This window comes from Citrus clementina, unplaced genomic scaffold (genome assembly GCF_000493195.1).
Source record: "Citrus clementina cultivar Clemenules unplaced genomic scaffold, Citrus_clementina_v1.0 scaffold_22, whole genome shotgun sequence".
Taxonomy (NCBI): Eukaryota; Viridiplantae; Streptophyta; class Magnoliopsida; order Sapindales; family Rutaceae; genus Citrus; species Citrus x clementina.
The window spans coordinates 39,569-52,174 of record NW_006262576.1 but is presented as its reverse complement, the minus strand read 5'-3'; the positions used below and the strand labels follow the sequence as shown (position 1 = coordinate 52,174).

Sequence of the window (12,606 nt, the reverse complement as noted above, 5' to 3'; positions counted from 1 at the left end):
AATTGTTAGATTGAAGAAGAATAAGAAGATATTGTTAAAAGGGTATTTAATTAGCACCCTCTGAATTTAGTTGCCAATAATGCATTGAAATGGTTGGGGAAAGTTATTGTCTCAATTAAATTACAGGTGATAAGATGCTGCTCCAATTTTGCAAGCATCTCGTGTTGCGAAGATTTTGCCCACATGAGATGCTATGATTTTTGACATCAGGGTAACACAGGTCAAATTTTAGCATCAATAGATATCATCTTCTTTACTGTTCTGCTCGAAATATTAAACTTTAGGCAAGTTGGTTTTGTTTGTGTGAGTTATCAGGTTAAGGTTACTAAGCAGCTTATTAAGGCAAATGTCAGAATGAAGATTGTTCACCGCACCTGGTATGAATGATGGCGAGGAAGATTAATTGTTCACAAGCCAATTTGATCAGTGTTAGATTCTTTTGCCTCCCTTCGAGAGATATCATCATCAAATTTGAGAAGAGAGTTTTGTTTTGACATTTCACTGTAGTGAATTTTGGGAGCTTGAACCTACTTGAGTGAAATATTAGGGAATACTGGGGATATGGGTTATGAGTGATCGTTATCCTTCAAATATTTGTAAGCTCTCACTTGTTAGTAAAACCATCTCCGTATATTGACTTTGTTTCTTTGTTGTCAGGCCGAGTGTGATCTTCAAGGGCACTAAAATTTCCACCACGTGCAATTGCAGTGAAGGGGCATATACATTTTGTTTGGGAGAGATACTGTTTGGGATAAATATGTCGACGAGAACAGGAATGACGAGCAGATATCTGATGGCAGAGCTCTGCGAACCGGTGTGTTCCATAAAAGCCTGGCACGCGGAGGAACAGGAGCAGAAATATCCTGCTCGTCCACGATGTTGTCATCCGCGAGGCCAATTCCCTATAAAAGGTAGACGGCTCTCCAGCTCGAGAATCTAGGCACGACATCCACGCTTTCTCCTGAGCCGTGGCGTAACACGCAAGATCTCACAGAACCACGACATCCACGCTTTCTCCTGAGCCGTGGCGTAACACGCAAGATCTCACAGAACCACGACAGCCACGCTTTCCCCTGAACCGTGGCGTAACACGCAAGATCTCACAGAACCACGACAGCCACGCTTTCCCCTGAACCGTGGCGTAACACGCAAGATCTCACAGAACCACGACAGCCACGCTTTCCCCCAGACCGTCTCGAAAAAAGCAGAAAACTGGGATTCAGAGGGAGCCTATAAAAAGGTAGCCAACGAAGGTAAAAGGGTTAGCATTTTCAAGATATAAGAGGAAACCACAAAAAAGCCATAAGACCTGTGGCAAACGTTCCCCGAACCTTCATATCTGACTTGAGCGTCGGAGGGTTTGCGCCGGGAGAACAACCGGCGTACTCTGACTTGTCTGTGTGTGCAGGGACATCTGGAGAAGAAGCACTACTAGGAGACCTCCTGGTCGTGGTAAAGTTGATCGAGCAAGGATCCTGGTCGTAGAACGAGGAGAACCGGAATCTCGCATCAACATTTTGGCGCCGTCTGTGGGGATTAGAGCAAAAAGCTTCTGCCGATAGCAAGAAGAGGGGTGGAGTAAGCGAAAAGCAATGGAGACAGGAGGAAGTAGCGCACAAGGGGGTGATATGAGGCTTAACGATTCCGTGACGCTGAGGGAGATAGTCAGTGAGGCACGGGAAAAAGTCATGTTCGACCGGATGGAACGGATGGAAAAGCAGATGGAGACCCTGACAACCATTCTGCATGAGCTACGGAGCGAGCGAAGGGTAACCCAAGAGGGAAGGGTGAGAGGCGGTGGAGTGGCACCAGGTCCCGATAGTGCGGGGAGAGGTCAAACCACAGGGAGATTTGGTGGTGAGAGGGGTAACGCACCTCTACGGAGAGAATTTCACAGAGAAAGAGAGCGGTCCCCGGCAAGACAGACTTGTGACGCGGACGACGGGGTGGTGAATGCAGAGGAAACCGAGTTGAGGCAACACTTGCAAGATGTAGAGCAGGAGCGGGATCAAGTTGCAGCACGTGACCCCGGTAGTGCAGGGCAGCTGGAGGAGGAAGTGCGCAGACTAGCGCAGATAATTGACGATATGCAAGGGAGGAACAGAGCCCCTGGTTGGAGGATAATGCTGGACGGAGAATCACCGCTCTCAGCAGAGATCATGAGGGCAGTTATTCCGAGAGATTTCCGCCTCCCCGACCTCAGGTACGCGGGAAGAACTGACCCGCTGATGCACATAGAGCGCTTCAACGACATGACTGGGGTACAAGGATTATCTCAATCCCAAAGGTGCAGGGTGTTCCCGCTATCCCTTGAGGGACGTGCACGAGAATGGTACAGGAAACTTCCTCGGGGCAGCGTTAAAACCTTCGAGCAGATGTGCCAGGAATTCGCGGAGCAGTTCAGTGGGGCGATGTCACCGGAAGATGACATGATGGAGCTGAAAAGCATGAAACACGGGGAGCAAGAAACCCTTCGGGAATTCATCAAGAGGTTTCATCGGGCTGTCCTCGACTTGGGAGCCTTCAACCACCCTCAGGCGTTAAGGGGATTGAAAGAAGGGGTGAAGATAGGAAGGCTGTGGTACAATTTGAGAAGCCCAGCTATTCAAACGTATGCGGCCGCATACGAACAGGCTAAAAGAGACATCGAGATTGAAGAGGAGAAGGCTGCACGGATCAAGACAGACCAGTTAGAAGGGTTGGGGAGGAGAGAGATGAAAGCATTACCAGGGAACGGGCCGATCAGGAGGAGGGACCACCAGGCCTCCGGTAGTGGGGGAGGAGGCAGGGTCACTGCTTACCAGCCTCATCAAAGGCCACCGCAGTATCAGCGCAGCAGGGCGCAACCTCCTCGTTCCCCAGCTAGGGAGCCTTGGAGAAGGCATGAGTTGGCATCTGGTGATCTTCATCAGCACCCCCACGGTAGCAGAGCGAGCAGACCAGAAGTACTTCCACCGCCCCCAACTCAGAGCGGGGCAAACAGAGAAAGAGCAGTGCACCTGATCGACCAGAACCCGGACTATGGGCGGTACACTTCCTTGAAGATGTCCCTGGATGAGGTGTACGAGGCCATAAAGGATCGAGGGCTGCTGCACCTCCCTACACCAATAACAAAGCTACCCAACAGGAGGGATAGAGGACGTTATTGTAAGTTCCATGGCACCCATGGCCATACCACAGCAGAGTGTAGAGATCTCAAGACCCAAGTCGAAGATCTGGTGAGAAATCGGTACCTGGACGAGTTTATGGATGGGACTTTCCCGATGGTGGCCACAACAGATGAAGGGGAGCAGAGTGATAGAATCTTGAGGCACGAGCAGCCCGCGGTAAGGGTGATAGCGGGGGGCCCAACGTTGGCCGGAGATTCAAACAGATCGAGAAAAAATTATGCTAGGTACGCCATGACCAGTAAAGAGGTACTCCTCAACACCCCAGCAGCCAAACGGGCAAGGGTCAGGCAAGTGCCAATCATGTGGACGGATGAGGATGAGGAAGGGATCCTATACCCCCACGAGGATGCCTTAGTCATCAAGGCTACGGTCGCTAGCAAGAAGTTTGACCGGATACTGGTTGATACAGGGAGCTCAGTTGATGTGTTATTTAAGTCAACCCTGGAAGAGATGGGAATAGCCGACCGGAAGTTGGAACACACCAACACCTCCTTGAAGGGGTTCGGAGGAGGGAAGCTGGTTCCTCTGGGCGTGGTCGAACTACCTATCACAATTGGGAGCCCCCCGACAGAAAGAACAATGATACTGGACTTTGTCGTAGTGGAGGAGGAAGGTCCTTACCAGATGATCCTAGGTCGGCCGTTTTTAAGGATGAGCAAAGCGGTGTTGTCCAACCATTATCTGGCTCTGAAGTACCGGGTGAATGGGGTAGTAGGAGTGGTACGAGGAGACCAGAGGATCGCAAGAAGCTGCTACTCCTCGGCAGCAAGGGAGGCAATGCAGATAACATCCCTCGATACCCGAGTGGAAAACAAGACTGGCAGGCAAGAACCTGTAGAGGATCTGGAAACGGTAAGCATGGGACCAGAGAACCCGGGAAAGACGATCAGAATCGGGTCGAGACTGAAGGGAGAGCAAAAGCAGGAGTTGGTGAAATGCTTACGGGCTCATGCTGATGTGTTTGCCTGGACACATGAAGACATGCCAGGGATTGACCCTGAGGTAGCGTGTCATAAGCTGGCAATAAAGAAAGGTGCTCGGGCAGTAAGGCAGAAGAGAAGGTGCTTCAACCAGGAGAGGTATGAGGCTGTAAATGACGAGGTGGAGAAGCTCCTGAGAGCAGGGTTCATTCGGGAAGTCAGTTACCCAGAGTGGATATCAAATGTGGTGTTGGTAAAGAAGGCAAACGGCAAGTGGAGGATGTGTGTGGATTTCACAGACCTCAACAAGGCGTGCCCAAAAGACAGCTTCCCTTTACCAAGGATCGATCAGCTAGTAGATTCAACAGCTGGACATGGTCTGCTTAGCTTCATGGACGCATTCTCGGGATACAACCAGATCCCCATGTACGAGCAGGATGAGGAGAGCACGGCTTTCATCACTAACCAAGGTTTGTTCTGTTACAGGGTGATGCCATTCGGTCTCAAGAATGCTGGGGCCACCTATCAAAGGCTGGTGAACAAAATCTTTAAGCCGTTGATCGGGAAAACCATGGAGGTGTACGTGGATGACATGATCACCAAGTCCAAGATCCCGAAGGAACACGTCAGACACCTTGAGGAGACATTCGAGCTTTTGAGGAAGTATAAGATGAAGCTCAATCCGGAGAAGTGTGCTTTTGGGGTCGAGTCAGGGAAATTCCTGGGATTCATGGTGAGCCATAGGGGGATTGAAGCAAATCCCGAGAAAATCCAGGCGATTGTGCAAATGACGTCTCCTCGTAACCTGAAGGAGACACAGGGCCTCACGGGGAGGTTGGCGGCGTTGAGCAGATTCATATCCAAAGCTACAGACAAGTGTCAGCCATTCTTTCAAGTGATAAGGAGGGGAAAGAAAACAGAATGGACCCCAGAATGCGAGGAAGCCTTCCGGAACTTGAAACAATACTTGCAGCAAGCTCCGCTGCTGTCCACACCGAGGAACGGGGACAAGTTGTATCTGTATTTGGCGGTATCGGATCGGGCCGCCAGTTCTGTTCTGGTGAGAGAGGAAGAAGGAGTTTAGTATCCGATATACTACACCAGCAAGGCCCTGCTTGACGCGGAGACCAGATACCCACCGTTGGAGAAATGGGCACTTGCCCTTGTGGTTGCTGCTCGGAAGTTGAGGCCATATTTCCAAGCATTCCCGGTCTCGGTAATAACAAACCAGCCATTGCGTCAAACTCTGCACAAGCCAGATGCCTCTGGTCGACTCGTCAAGTGGGCTGTGGAGCTGAGCGAGTTCGACATAGACTATAAACCCCGCGCAGCGATAAAGGCCCAGGCAATGGCCGATTTCGTAGCTGAATTCACCGAGCCCGAAACATGCTTAGGTCAACAAGATGCAGTTATAGGCAATGACGAAACTCAAGTATGGCAGATGTCTGTAGATGGGTCATCAGGGGAGCGGGGTTCAGGAGCAGGGGTCGTCCTGGAAGGCCCAGAGGGAGAGGAGATCTCTTATGCTGTAAAGTTAGAATTTGCAGCCACAAATAACCAGGCAGAGTACGAAGCCTTGATAGCAGGCCTAGAATTGGCTAGGGCCGTGAAAGCAGACAGAGTTAAGATCAGAACTGATTCCCAGCTGGTTGCGAATCATGTCAGTGAAAGATTCCAACCAAGAGAGGAGAAGATGGAACAGTACCTGAAGATAGTCAGGCAGATGATGGGGAAATTCGAGGCAGTGGAGGTGATACAAATCCCCAGGGAGCAGAATAGTCGAGCAGACATTTTGGCTAGGATGGCAGCAGTAGCCGACCCAAAAATGCCAAAGTCGGTCCCTCTAGAAATGAAGTCCACCCCAAGTATCGAGCAGAATTTGGGGGTGTTGCGGATAGAACAAAAATGCTCGTGGAGGGACCCGATAGTTTCATACCTTAGAGACGGGGTATTACCACCACATAAGCTGCGAGCTCGGAAGATTAGAGCTCAGGCCTCGAGATACACGATGATCGATGGGGTACTGTATCGGCGAGGATACACGTTACCGTTCCTTCGGTGTTTGGATGACGACGACGCGGATTACGTGCTGAGAGAAGTACATGAAGGAATTTGTGGAAATCATTCTGGCGGGAGGTCCCTGGCCCACAAGGTCCTAAGGCAGGGATATTTCTGGCCGACAATGCACCAGGATGCGCAAAAGAAAACCAGGGGTTGTGCAAGCTGCCAGAGTTTTGCAAGTTTCTCCAACCAACCACCAGAGAAGCTCACCTCTATGGCCTCCCCTTGGCCATTTGCTCAATGGGGAATTGATCTGATCGGCCCATTGCCAAAAGGACGAGGAGCAGCAACACATGCAATAGTTGCTATAGATTACTTCACGAAGTGGATAGAGGTGGAAGCCCTTAGCAGGATCACGGAGAAGAAAACAACAGACTTCGTGTGGAGAAACCTGGTCTGTCGATACGGGATCCCTTATGCCTTGGTAACGGATAATGGCAGGCAGTTCGATAATCACAGCTTCAGGGATTTCTGCCAGAACCTCGGGATAGAGCTGAAGTATTGCTCGCCTGCTCACCCTCAATCGAATGGACAAGTAGAAGCCGCCAACAAGACCATCAAGAGGCTTCTGAAAACCAGGCTTGGTGCAAAAAAGGGTGCGTGGGTTGACGAGCTGTCAGGTGTGCTATGGGCATACAGAACAACCCACAAAACCGCAACGGGGGAGACACCGTTCGCTTTGGCTTTCGGACACGAAGCGGTCGTGCCGGCCGAGATAGGAACGACCACACACCGGACAGATCATTTCAATGAGCAGGAGAACGACGAGCAGATGTGTTTGAATCTTGATCTGCTGACGGAAAAGAGGGAGCAAGCAGCCGAGCGATCAGTCACTTACCAACAGAGGGTTGCTCAGTACTATAACCAGAAGGTGAACATACGGCAATTCAGGGTCGGAGACTGGGTACTGAGAAGAGTGAATCAGAGCACCAAAGATTCCACTCAAGGGGTGCTGGGACCGAATTGGGAAGGGCCATATAGAGTCAAGCAGATAGCGGGACCCGGAGCTTACAGGCTGGTTCGCGCGGACGGCCACGAGGTGAAACGCCCATGGAACGCAGCACACCTCCGAAAATACTTCCAGTAAGATTTGCTCACATTTGAGAGCTATTTCTGCTCAGGCTCATTATCGCTTATCTTTTACGCTTTATGTCCCAAACAATTTTATGTAAGTCGAATCCTGCCATTAATGAAGCAATTTTACGCTTGAAACCAAGAAATTATCCAAGGCATGCAAAGGCTCACCAAGTCTCAAAGCCTGTCTTATGGCGAGACAGAAGCCAAGCATGCCAGGATCTGCTCGGCCACGAGAAGGCAGCAGAATCCCAACCTTTGAAGAATCCAAGGCATGCAAAGGCTCGCCAAGTCTCAAAGCCTGTCTTATGGCGAGACAGAAGCCAAGCATGCCAGGATCTGCTCGACCACGAGAAGGCGAGCAGACTCCAAAACGTTTGAAGAAGTTATCCAAGGCATGCAAAGGCTCGCCAAGTCTCAAAGCCTGTCTTATGGCGAGACAGAAGCCAAGCATGCCAGGATCTGCTCGGCCACGAGAAGGCAGCAGAATCCCAACCTTTGAAGAATCCAAGGCATGCAAAGGCTCGCCAAGTCTCAAAGCCTGTCTTATGGCGAGACAGAAGCCAAGCATGCCAGGATCTGCTCGACCACGAGAAGGCGAGCAGACTCCAAAACGTTTGAAGAAGTTATCCAAGGCATGCAAAGGCTCGCCAAGTCTCAGAGCCTGTCTTATGGCGAGACAGAAGCCAAGCATGCCAGGATCTGCTCGGCCACGAGAAGGCAGCAGAATCCCAACCTTTGAAGAATCCAAGGCATGCAAAGGCTCGCCAAGTCTCAAAGCCTGTCTTATGGCGAGACAGAAGCCAAGCATGCCAGGATCTGCTCGACCACGAGAAGGCGAGCAGTCTCAGAGCCTGTCTTATGGCGAGACAGAAGCCAAGCATGCCGGGATCTGCTCGGCCACGAGAAGGCAGCAGAATCCAAATTGATTACAGAAAATCCCAAGGCATGCAAAGGCTCGCCAAGTCTCAGAGCCTGTCTTATGGCGAGACAGAAGCCAAGCATCCCACGATCTGCTCGACCACGAGATGGCGAGCAGAATCCCCAAGCATACCAGGATCTGCTCGACCACGAGAAGGCGAGCCGAATCCCAAGCATTGAAGAATCTTCGGAGGCATGTGGCAAAAACCATGAGCCAAGCCGGAGTCCGCTCGTCTAGACAGAGACGAGCAGATTCTCAAACAAAAATTAACTCATAATTACAACACAAGAAAGTAATCAAAAAATATCCTTATTAATTGGTTAATGATTAACAGAGGGGATAATCTTCATGAACATTGTCCATTACAACAAAAGAAATATATCAAAAAGACGGCGGATCTGTGAGCCGAGCAGTATCGGTTGGCTGGACCTCCTCAGGTGCGGGGGGGGTATCGCCAGTTGCGTCCGGGGGGGTGCTCGCCTCGCCAACTTCAGCAGGGACTCCACGAGGAGGAGAGTTTTCCTCCTCAATCACGATCGGCTCCACCCCCTCGGCATCTTCCTTGGCCGCCTCCTCATCCATATGCCGAGCAACGCCAGCTGCAAGGTCATCCATCTTGAGGTCAGGGTATTGCTTCCCGAGGACGGCCATGATGCAACGATAGGAATGCCGGAGTCCCTGGTCGTACTGGTTGTCGGCCTCCCTCTCCAAGTTCTCGACCTGAGCTCGGTGGGAGTCACGGAGAGACTCGAGCTGAGCCTCATACATAGCCTTCTGCCTTTGCAGATCTTCCTTGACCTTGGTAAACTCCTCCTCGAGGGTAATGGCTTTTGCTTGAGCAAGTGATTCTTGCTCTATCAGCTTCAGATTCTCGAGATTCAGCTCCCCTGCTTTCTTCTCGGCAACGTCAGCTCTGTTCGTCGCCGATTGGATATCCTCCTTCATCTTCCGGTCGTAGCGGCCAACCTTAGCCTTGTAATAGGTGGTCATGCAGCTGAGGTGGAAAGCGCTATGCTGCATGGCCCCCACCAGCTCACCCAAGGTGCGGCCGTCAAAGGCCTCCAGGTCCCTCTTGCTCACGGATTTAGTTAACTCATTGAGGTAAGGGACCAGATGTTCTGCTCGGCTGTCCGGTAAGCGAGGTCGAGGCCCGACAGGAGGAGAAGAGGTAGCAGGATCTGTGGCTACTCCACTAGCTTCCCCGACTTCTACAGGAGCCGGAGGTAAAATCTTCAAGTGTGGGGCCTGCTGCACGATGTTGGCCCGCTTCGCGGTAGGGGCATCCTTACTCTCGTCCCTCTTCGTGGTCGGAGGTCGAGAACGTTTTCGGGTCAGAGCCCCAATCACAGCGTCCTCCATCCTATGGCCAGGAAGTATCAAGCGAGACTCGAGCAAGTTGTATGTGGATATCAGTTCCCGGCTCGAGCAGGAATTGACTAGCACAGCCTCAACCCGTTTGAGCGGGCCGGGTCGGAGTGGGAAATGAACGCCCCAAGAAACTACAACATAAACGGACACTTGGTTAGAAACAAGCCAATGAAACAAGAACAATTATGGATACAAGACATCTGGAGCGAGCAGGCAACCTGGAACCGTGAAACGGGGTGGGACCCGATAATCCTTCCCGTCCATTTGTGCGACCTGACCCCAAGGACCCCCAGCAAAAAAGAACTTTCTCTTCCAATTCCCACCACCACCAGTAGGGAGGTCGGTTATAGGTTTCCTGCTCTTGGTGCTAGATTGGAAGTAGTACCAGCCGGCATCTTTGGGGCTGCTCTTTAGCTGGTACAGGTGCTTCACCTCATCAACCGTGGGCTCGCTCTGGCAACATCTGTCCCACAATATGAACAGACCAGAGAGCACTCTCCACCCGTTGGGATTCAGCTGACCAGGAGCTAGATTTAGCCCGTTAAGTATCCGGGCAAAGTAAGGTTGCAAGGGACACCTCAGCCCGTACTTAAAACTGTCCAGATACAGGGTAACATATCCCCTAGGAGGCCGGCTGGGAGCATCCTTCTTTCCCGGGACCTTGAGAGGTATCTCGCCAGGAATGCTATACCTCAGCCGGAGGTCCTCGAGCTCATCAAACGTGGTCGTGCACGTCATGTAATCAATAGCATAATCCCGCGATAGGGCTCTACCTCCTATTGTGCTCCTCCCTTCTGGTCGCGGCGCCCCCGATGGGGACGCCTCACCAGAATCATCTCCTCGACCCTCACTCAAAGTATCCTCGGAGTCAGAAGATCCATCCTCACCATTACTCCCGCTTGTAGAGGTCGTTTGGGGAGACATGCTCCTAGCACTAGTCCTGACACTAGGCCTAACAGGCTCTAAGGGGACCTCGGGGTCAAAGGCGGGATTGGCGAGCAGACTAGGCAGGAAGTCCAACTCGTCGTCATCAACCTCAACGACCTTCTCTTTGCCTTTCGACATTCCCTAAACTCTAACCACAACACCACCAACTACTACCCAAACGAAAGAAAAAAGAAGTTATCTACAAACTATTCGAGACCGAGGAGAGAGAAGTAATACCTGAAGTACCGCTTCAATCGGAGAAAGGCAAGGAGGGGGGGCTTCGTGCCGGAACTTCTTTGCCGGAGAAACAGAGACGTAGACGGAGACAGAGTGAATGGTGAATATGCCGTTCGAGAGGATTTGGCTTTCCAAATGAGGACGGACCCTTGGGTTGCCAGCATATAACTGCGCCGAATCCCGAGGGCCTCATAACCGTCGGTTTGAAATTCAAATGGAGGGGGCGATTTCTGCCACGTCACCTCGTTCGCAATTAAATGCGACATGACTCTTGGCAGCCTTTTCCAATCCCACGCGAGCGAGTGCTGTCGAGTTTCCACTGCTGGTCCACTACATTACCCAACACCAGAAACTGGGGGACCGGTGTTTGGGAGAGATACTGTTTGGGATAAATATGTCGACGAGAACAGGAATGACGAGCAGATATCTGATGGCAGAGCTCTGCGAAACGGTGTGTTCCATAAAAGCCTGGCACGCGGAGGAACAGGAGCAGAAATATCCTGCTCGTCCACGATGTTGTCATCCGCGAGGCCAATTCCCTATAAAAGGTAGACGGCCATTCCGGCTAGAGGTCGATGGGCGAGGAGACCCGGTCGACGGCAGTTGGCAAGACATGCTCTCCAGCCCGAGAATCTAGGCACGACATCCACGCTTTCTCCTGAGCCGTGGCGTAACACGCAAGATCTCACAGAACCACGACAGCCACGCTTTCCCCTGAACCGTGGCGTAACACGCAAGATCTCACAGAACCACGACAGCCACGCTTTCCCCTGAACCGTGGCGTAACACGCAAGATCCCCCGTTTGCCCATACCGCAGCAGTCAGAGCCCTAGACCGTCTCGAAAAAAGCGAAAAACTGGGATTCAGAGGGAGCCTATAAAAAGGTAGCCAACGAAGGTAAAAGGGTTAGCATTTTCAAGATAAAAGAGGAAACCACAAAAAAGCCATAAGACCTGTGGCAAACGTTCCCCGAACCTTCATATCTGACTTGAGCGTCGGAGGGCTTGCGCCGGGAGAACAACCGGCGTACTCTGACTTGTCTGTGTGTGCAGGGACATCTGGAGAAGAAGCACTACTAGGAGACCTCCTGGTCGTGGTAAAGTTGATCGAGCAAGGATCCTGGTCGTAGAACGAGGAGAACCGGAATCTCGCATCAACACATTTGATTAATTCAGTTTCAGATTTTCAAGGCGCGTTTGTTTAATTAGTTTTGATTATAATATTTAGTCACTCATTCTGAATCTTTTCTAATTTTCAAGTTCTTTAGGGCCGCCAACAGTTTTTCAAGTCTACATGTGGCTGCAAAAAGATTGATGGTCATCAAATTATCTTGAGCCTTGAGGCATTGCGTTCGAGCACAAAAGGAAACAGAGCTAAGGGAAATGAAGACAGTAGGAGATGCTCTGAATATAACAAAAGTATATTTCTACTTCTTGTGGTTATTTTAATTTTGTTTCTCCTGTCATCATATTTAATTAATTCGTTTGAATTCACACTCTCACACATTATTTAAAACCATCTGCAGGTGGTTTGCAAGCTAGCTAAGTTAATGCAAAAACAATACTCTAGACAAAGATGAGCAAATTGAAGGCGACAAATGCAAATTGGATTTCCATGAATAATTGTTAGGCTGGTGGAGATATTCTTAAAAGGGCATTAAGCTATCTTATGGAATTGGAAAGTTATTTGCTTGAAAGCAAGCAGCATCTTCGTTGCGAAGGCTTTCCCCACTTGATCAGATGCTGAGATTGTTACCGGCCCCTTAATTATTTATTAACTCAGGTATTTATTATCAGTACATCATCTTATTGACCATTTTGGCTATATATAAAGATTAAAATTTCTAACAGTTGTTTCGGATTCTTGTGTACTCAGGTTAATAGGGCAAATGTCAGAATGAAGATTGCTCAGTGCAACCAATATAGCA

At 50.5% G+C, this 12,606-nt stretch overlaps 1 long non-coding RNA gene across 2 annotated transcripts; it reads left to right on the top strand.

Annotated features, from left to right (window-relative positions):
• LOC112100719 lies at window positions 1–676 on the top strand. 2 transcript variants are annotated; one of them, XR_002907015.1, is made up of 3 exons: window positions 1–211; window positions 316–428; window positions 658–676. It is a non-coding gene; the product is annotated as an uncharacterized LOC112100719 (long non-coding RNA). The 2 variants fall into 2 exon arrangements; XR_002907014.1 differs by having other exon boundaries at window positions 1–220.
• Window positions 677–12,606: the final 11,930 nt, after the last annotated feature.